The sequence below is a fragment of the Eptatretus burgeri genome, chromosome 6 (genome assembly GCF_056783735.1).
Source record: "Eptatretus burgeri isolate ZD-2024b chromosome 6, Ebu_testis_v1, whole genome shotgun sequence".
NCBI lineage: Eukaryota > Metazoa > Chordata > Myxini > Myxiniformes > Myxinidae > Eptatretus > Eptatretus burgeri.
Window position 1 is genome coordinate 78,773,091 of NC_140966.1, and position 8,114 is coordinate 78,781,204.

Here is an 8,114-nt window from a genome sequence, read left to right on the forward strand (position 1 = left end):
AGCCTATACCTTCGCCTGGATCCGGATTTCGATCTTCTCCAAAATCGAATAAATTAGTCCTTGTCACATACCAAACGTGTCCACCAAGTTTCGTCCGAATCCGTCTGCAACTTCTTGAGATATCCCACACACATAAACAAACAGACAGACCAACATGGGTGAAAACATTACCTGCATCCACATTCGGTGGGCGGACGTAACTAGAAGGACACTCAGTGGAGCACACACCTCCGCCAGGCTGATTAGTTTACGTTTTGTATCCCAATGAGAGGCTGGTTCTGAATTTAGACCTGAACTAAAATTTAATCGACTTGTTCTTGTCACCAAACCAACTCATCCACCAAGTTTCGGCCGAATCCGTCCATAACATTTTGAAATATCGTGCAATATATCGTTTTAACACGATCATTCAATGTTGAAGAACCACTTTTTAAAAAATTTCGGATTCGGATATTCACCAAAATTGAATCAATTCTTCCTTGTGACAAACCCAACTTGCCCACCAAGTTTCGTTTGAATCCATCCACAACTTTTTGAGATATCCTGTTCACAAACAAACAAACAAGCAGTCATCGACTGGTACTTATGAAATCGTCAACTTGACCTCTGACCTCGTCTAATAAAAGCTGTCTCTAGAGAAGGTAGCGATGCAAACCAGAAGTTTCTACGATGATTCTGCACCAAACCATTAAAAAATCGAATGGTTTGGATGTTTGACCTCACTGTAACCTTGACCTTTGACCGATTTTGACCAAAATCTAATCAGCGCTCGCCACCACCCTCCTGAATCACGTGGTGTAATTTGACATTGGGTAGCTTCTTCCGTTCTCGAGTTATCTGTACCAAACCATCAAAAATCAAATATTTGACCTCACTGTGACCTTGACCTTTGACCGATTTTGACCAAAATCTAATCAGCACGAGCCATCACCCTCCTGAATCACGTGGTGTAATTTGACATTGGTAGCTCCTTCCGTTCTCGAGTTATCATGCCTACAAACAAACAAACAAACACACAAACAAACACACAAACAAGCAGTCATAGACTGGTACTTACGAAATCGTCAACTTGACCTCTGACCTTGTCTAATAAAAGCTGTCTCGAGAGAAGGTAGCGACGCAAACCAGAAGTTTCTAAGATGATTCTGTACCAAACCATCAAAAATCGAATGTTTTGGATGTTTGACCTCACTGTGACCTTGACCTTTGACCGATTTTGACCAAAATCTAATCAGCGCTCGCCACCACCCTCCTGAATCACGTGGTGTAATTTGACATTGGTAGCTTCTTCCATTCTCGAGTTATCATTTTTTGGATGTTTGACCTCACTGTGACCTTGACCTTTGACCGATTTTGACCAAAATCCAATCAGCGCAAGCCATCACCCTCCTGAATCACGTAGTGTAATTTTACATTGGTAGCTTCTTCCCTTCTCGAGTTATCGTGCCTACAAACAAACAAACACACACACAAACACACTAACAGATGAAGGAAGTCATCAACATACTTACGAAATCTAAACAAGAAGACGTCATGCAGAGCACGATACTTGTGAAATCCAAAAAACAAATTTGACCTCAAAAATAATTGCTGGTTGAATTCAATGACCAAATATGGAACTCTTCAAATTGAAAGTCAGATGAAAAATGACAATTTTAGAAATTCGGCCTATGTTGACCCTTTGGCCAATGTGGACCTCAAAAAGAATTCGTGGTTGAATTCAATGACCTGAGATGCAAATCATGTTCAAATTTCTAGCCAATCGAATGAAAATTGAGGATTTTAGAAATTTGACAGATTTGTTGACCTCTGGCCGATGTTGACCTTTTGACCTCAAAAACGATAGGCTTCTTCTTATGACAAACTCTTCCATGTGGTAAAGTTTCGTGAAGATCGGTTTAAAGTTGTGACCAATCGGTGATAAACGAACAAACAGACAAACAGACCAGGGGTAAAAACACAACCTCCGTCCACCTTCGGTGGCGGATGTAATGAAAGAGAAGACAATAGAATGACTTTTACCAATTGGATAAATGTAATTTGGTTCAGTCTTAGAAATGAAGGCGTTGAGTTCGAGATACTAAATTAGAATGAAGGTGACAAGGAAGAAATTGATGGAAGTGGCTTGAGTTGTCTGCGATTGGTAAATGTGAGTAAATTTAAAAGGAAAGGTGTATAAAACAGTTATCAGACAAGTGTTAATCTATGGATTAGATTAGACAAGTATCAGACAAGTGTAAATCTTTGGATTATATTAGACAAGTATCAGACAAGTGTGAATCTATGAAACATTGGCATGAAGGAAGAGAGAGGAGTGGCTGCAAGAAAGAACAGAACTGAAAAGGTGAGATTGTGTTCTGACATGTGGGATATCACCTCGGGAGCACTAAAGAAATTAAAACATCAGTAACAGACTAGGAGTCAAGACCTATTGTTTTTTTTTTAATACTTCCACTTATTGTGGTGGCATGATCTCATGCTTTCAAACTGATGATGATCAATGGTGCATCAACACTGCTACCAAGTATGGGGACACCACTGAAGCAATGGCCTGATTACCAGAACACTGGTACTCATCTCACAGACCTCAGAAGGATGACAGGCTGAGTCAACCCCACCTAGTATTAATTCAGCAGCTGATGGGGCTTTAACTCAGAACCTGAAGATCCCAACCCTGAACACCTTAATCATGAAGCCAACACCAGGCTTGTCACGATGATACAGGAGAAAAATCTGCGACGCAAGGGTGAGGAGGTTTGAAAATCTGTTGAGAATGGAATGTAGGAACCTCGTAAAGAAGTTGTGAAAATGCCAGTGCAGTGAAGGCATACCGACCATGCGGGAACGACATGGAGAGTTTTAGTGGAAAGAGGTACATGATGTTATATGTTAGTGTGCATGGCGCACACAAGCCGAGCACCTGGGAAGCTCGAAAACTGTGCGCTGTGGAGACAAAGGACCTTAGTGTTGTGGGATTGAGGACGAAAAGCAAAGATGGTGATCTCATGAAGACTAGTCCAACCATGTGATCTGCGACTGGTGAGGTCAAGCACCAACTATATATTTACCTCTGCTACTGAAGGTGGACAAAGGTTGTGTTTTCGCCCCCCCCCCCCCGTTTGGCTTGTCTGTCTGTCTGTCTGTCTGTCTGTCTGTCTGCCTGTGAGCATGATGTCTCAAATGGTTAAGGTTCAGATGCAGATCCGACCTCTCAGTGGGATACAAAATAGAAACTGTTCATCAACCTGGCAGAGGTATGCGCTCTACCGAGTGCCCTTCTAGTTAAATAGAACAGGGCTGAGCCAGTTGCTGGAATTTCAGGGTGACTATCTTTTCATTGAAATAATTGCCTTGTTCGTCAATTAAGCAAAAGAGCTTCCGACATGTGAGTGCTGTTAATGAGTGTTGGTTAAGCTGTCTATTATACAGAGATGATCCATGCTGAAGTGGTAGCAGGAATTGGGTTGCTCTTAACAGCCAAAGAAGGCCATTCACATGAAACGTATGCGAACAACTTCATCAATTTGTTTATAGTGTAGAAGCCACTGCGCGGACAGCAAACCACTCTGGGATACACGAGCAAGCAGTGGAACATTGTGTCAAGGAGCCTGTAAAAAGACCAGCCACTTGCGAACAAGGTCCAGGCAGGAATTTTTTAATTTAGCAAGGGTGCTGCCAATAACTCAACGACTCTTCATGAAGGACTTGTGGGATATTTAACAAACACCAAATCATGCTAGAAGACCAGACACCTCGTTTAACAGAGGGGGCAACACACATTGATGACTCACCCTGCCTGCAATACACCAGGATGACAGTTTATATCTGGGTCGGGATTTGAAATTGAAGGAAAACATCTCAGAGGGGAGTATGCACACCTGCAGGCCATCCAGCCAGCCGAGACCATAAGTAATAATAAGTAGCACATTAAACTAGAAGGGCACTCGGTAGAGCGCATACCTCCGCCACGTAATGCCTAATCCACGAAAACATATCTGGCCCAATACATTTTTGAAATATCTTGCTATATATTCGTTCTTGGCTCTCTCTCAATGGTGAAGAATCACTTTTAAAAAGTTAAATAATTCTCGTATCCCGATTCGGATTCAAATCTTCATCAAAATTTGAATCAGCTTGTCCTTGCCCCCACACACACACACACACACACACACACACACACACACACACACACACACACACACACACACACACACACACACACACACACACACACACACACACACACACACACACACACACACACACACACACACACACACACACACACACACACACACACACACACACACCGTATCTGCCAAGTTTTATCTGAATCCGTCCACAACTTTTTGAGATATTGGGTGGTCGATAGAGTACCCTTATTTTCACTTTTTCCATCTGTCTGTAAGTTTGTATGTTTGTTTGTATGTAATGGACAGCTCTCGAGGCCAAAGGAGTCAACCGATTTTGATGAAACTTGACAGGTAGGTTCATACCAGGATCTAGTTGTATGGTTTTGAACACCGTTGCTATGGACACCACCGTTGCCTAGCAACGGGCATTTGAAATTTTTGAAAAATCCCCAAAAAATTATTTTTTCGAAAATCAAAAATCTGCTTCCAGGCTTTTATGCACACTATAATCAACTTCTTTGTCAAAAAATTTCAGCCCGATGTCTCAAAAACTATGACTAGTATGCAATTATGTAGCGACCACCCATGTCGCCTACCGGCTTGTCATGTTATATGTTGGTTTAGCCCTATATCCCAATGGTGAAGAATCACTTTAAAAATTATCAGATCCGGATCCGGATTCGGATCTTCACCAAAAATCGAATCAGTTCGTCCTTGTCACACACACCCAACCTGTCCACAAAATTTCATCCGGATCCGTCCACAACTTTTTGAGATATCCTGCACACAGACAAACAGACAAACAGACAAACAGATAAACAGACAAACAGACAAACAAGCTGATAGGCGACATGGCTGCTCGCTCTAGATGGAAAGCTGGCCGACGCGACTACCCGATATTCATGTACATACTATCAATCAATTTAGCACAATAAATATGATTATCACAGCCCTCTTAGTTTGCGCCCAGAAACCCGCCTTGTGAAATTTCAGGCATGTTTCCAAAGAGACTCTAACAAATGGCAGCCCTGGTAATTCCATTTATCAATTCGCTAAAGATTTTATTTTTTTATATGATGCTGTAAGATATTCTCCTTGGGCACAAAAAAATAACAGGTCTCTCGGAGGTCCTGTTTCGGAGGTATTGATTTTTTTTTGTATAGTCCACAATAAGTGTACGATGTACGATAAAGTATTTTATCTGTTGCTAAGCTACGGAGATGTGCATAACAACCATTCAATTTTGTGTACATGCTAGCCACATTGTACACATTTCACCCAAGTTTCATCAAAATCAGACTCTTTCTCTTCGAGATATTCGCAATTAACCGTTTCTGAAATGTTCAACATGTACTCGCCCAAAACCTATCTCCTCCTACAAATATTTTTGTTAGGGCTGCAAATTGGCATGAAGGGAGCTGGATAGATTTCGCACAGAACTCTAAGCTTCGATTTTTCGATTTATTATTTTTTTTTTTCGATTTTTTGACCACTTTAAAGGGCCGTTGCTGGGGCCCGGGGTCCCATATTCAAAACCACACGATTCCCAGAAATATTGGTCCTACCTACGAAATTTCATTGGAATCGGTTGAGTGGTTTAGCCCCGAGGCTTGACCAAAGTTTCGCGGACAGACAGACAGATGGAAATGTCCAGAATAAGGGTGCTCTTAGAGCAGCCAACAGACAAACAGACAGAAAGAGATGAAAACATAACCTCCACCTTCGGTGGCAGAGGTAAAAAACTGAACTTCAGTCACATTTCTCCAGGTGGTGCAGAAAATCACCCCATACTCTAGCTTCCCTCACCACTCTTCACTTCTCTCTATTGAGAGTCACATGCTATTGAGTCAGCCTTTTGTTGTATCTCTGCGTGTGCGAAGCAAAGAGTGTGGTTAAGAAATTGGATCACTTTGTCGGTCTGTCTGTCGAGTGTCCACAAACGTCAGTTTATGGTCGAGGAACAACTCAGTTTCAACTGAATGTTATATTTTGAACATTAATTGGAAAACGAACCAGTAGTTTATCAGTACTTCGGCTCTGAATTTGGCAAGTTGTACGAAATGTCGTCCTGATCGCACATGCACACAAGATAGTCAGAGAATAAAAATTTTAGTCAGTCTGCCAGCTGGAAATCAAGCTAAATTGAAAATCATTCCAAACAGGAAACTTACTGTTTTTAAGGACGTCATAAAGGACACAAACAACAGGCACGAGTAACTAATGTAACGTGTTAAATGAGGCGGCAGATAAGACTGCCATCAACAGCGGAAAACTTCCGAAAAAGTTTTCTTCTACAGCCTTTAACATCTTTATTTTATTTAAATTTAATTACGTGCTTCAATGCTGTAGAATACAAATCACATTCTTGGCACTTTCAAAATCCTTCCGTTTATCAGTACTTGGACAAAATATTACGGCCGATCAAATTTGCTGCTAGCAGACCCCAACCATGTCCTATCTTTTTTCCCAAGACTGTTTCGGGAAAGCTATTCTATGAACTCTCCAGTTTGTCTTATTTTTCTCTTTTTTGCAAAACCCCAACACAAATGTACATATTTTTCCACGATATTGGTGATTCAGCAGGCAAAGACCATTTCTACAAAGACGGAAGTTTGGAAGGATTTGCCTGGAACTTCAATGTAAAATGAGTCCGTGAGGGCAATCAAGTCTGTGCAAAGTGAAAATGGATCCAAGCAACCTGCCAGCCAACCAACACACTTTCCCAATCTTTGGTCTTCTAAATATGAGGCTCTGCAATATATTGTGTTTCAAAACTTCAGAAACAAACACCTGAAACCATATTACTGACAACATGGTGGAGCAGAAAAGGTGGGTAAAAGACATAGAGAGAAAATGTCAGACAAAAAGTTGCTTCCGCTTCCAACGTGGATTTCTGCCAATAGCAAATCCATATCCTTCCTTATGGACTTTGGTAAAAAAATAATAATAAAAACTTCCCTGCTGATGTCTCCTGTTCTTCCTCTGCTGCATTAGGTTCATCTAATCATGTGCTTGTGAGAGTCAACATCTCTCTGGCTATTCGCAGAGAGCTACCTCAGTGCCAGCAAGTCGAGAAGTTCACTCAGGCAAACTGGCAGAGACTGCAAGCAGCCATCTCACTTCAAGACTGGTCTCTTTTATCTGCTACCCCTGATATTAACTCAGCCTGGAAATTCTTCTTTAAGAAACCTGCTCTCAATTATGCACATATCCATCCCATCTCATCTTCAGTTGTTGTGGTGTTCCTCCCGCCCCTGGTACACTGAGTACTTCAGTGAGAAATATGCCTTGGAACAACTTGCTTTCTCTTCCTGGAAGGCAAATCTGACTGAAGGCAACCTCAGAGCACCCCACAAAACCCTAAACAAGTGTGTGTCCACTCTCAGGATAGCCAGAAAACAACATCTGTCCAACCTCAAGAATTAACTTTAAAATTTGTCTCCCTCCTCGAAAACCTGATGGTGCCTTGTTAAGTCGGTCTCTGGAGTTTGCTCCCCCTCAATCCCTTCCATCACTCATAAAGCACCACAGCTGAATCTGCTCGTGATAAGGCCGAATGCCTCAATTCTGTGTTTGCTTCCAAATGTTGTGTTCCCAACCCCTCACTCTCTGTACTCACCCTACATAACAGCACCCAACTACTCCTAGACTCTGTGTCAATTTCATGTGAGAAGGTGGATAAGGTTCTGGCAACGCTTGAGTTTGATTCTGCAACTGGCCTGGATGGCATCGGTGCTCGTGTCCTATAAAGCTGCTCTGCTGCGCTGGCATATCCTGTTTCTGCTCTGTTCACCCTGGCATTTACCCTTGGTCATCTTCCACATACTTGGAGGTCAGCTAACATCACTGCATTACAGAAACATGGTGTAGAAAAACAATCCTCTTAAATACAGACCTATCAGTTTACTTCCAATCATCAGCAAAGTCATGGAATTCATCATCGCAAATTACGTAAAATCCTTCCTTCTCTCCAAAGGCCTG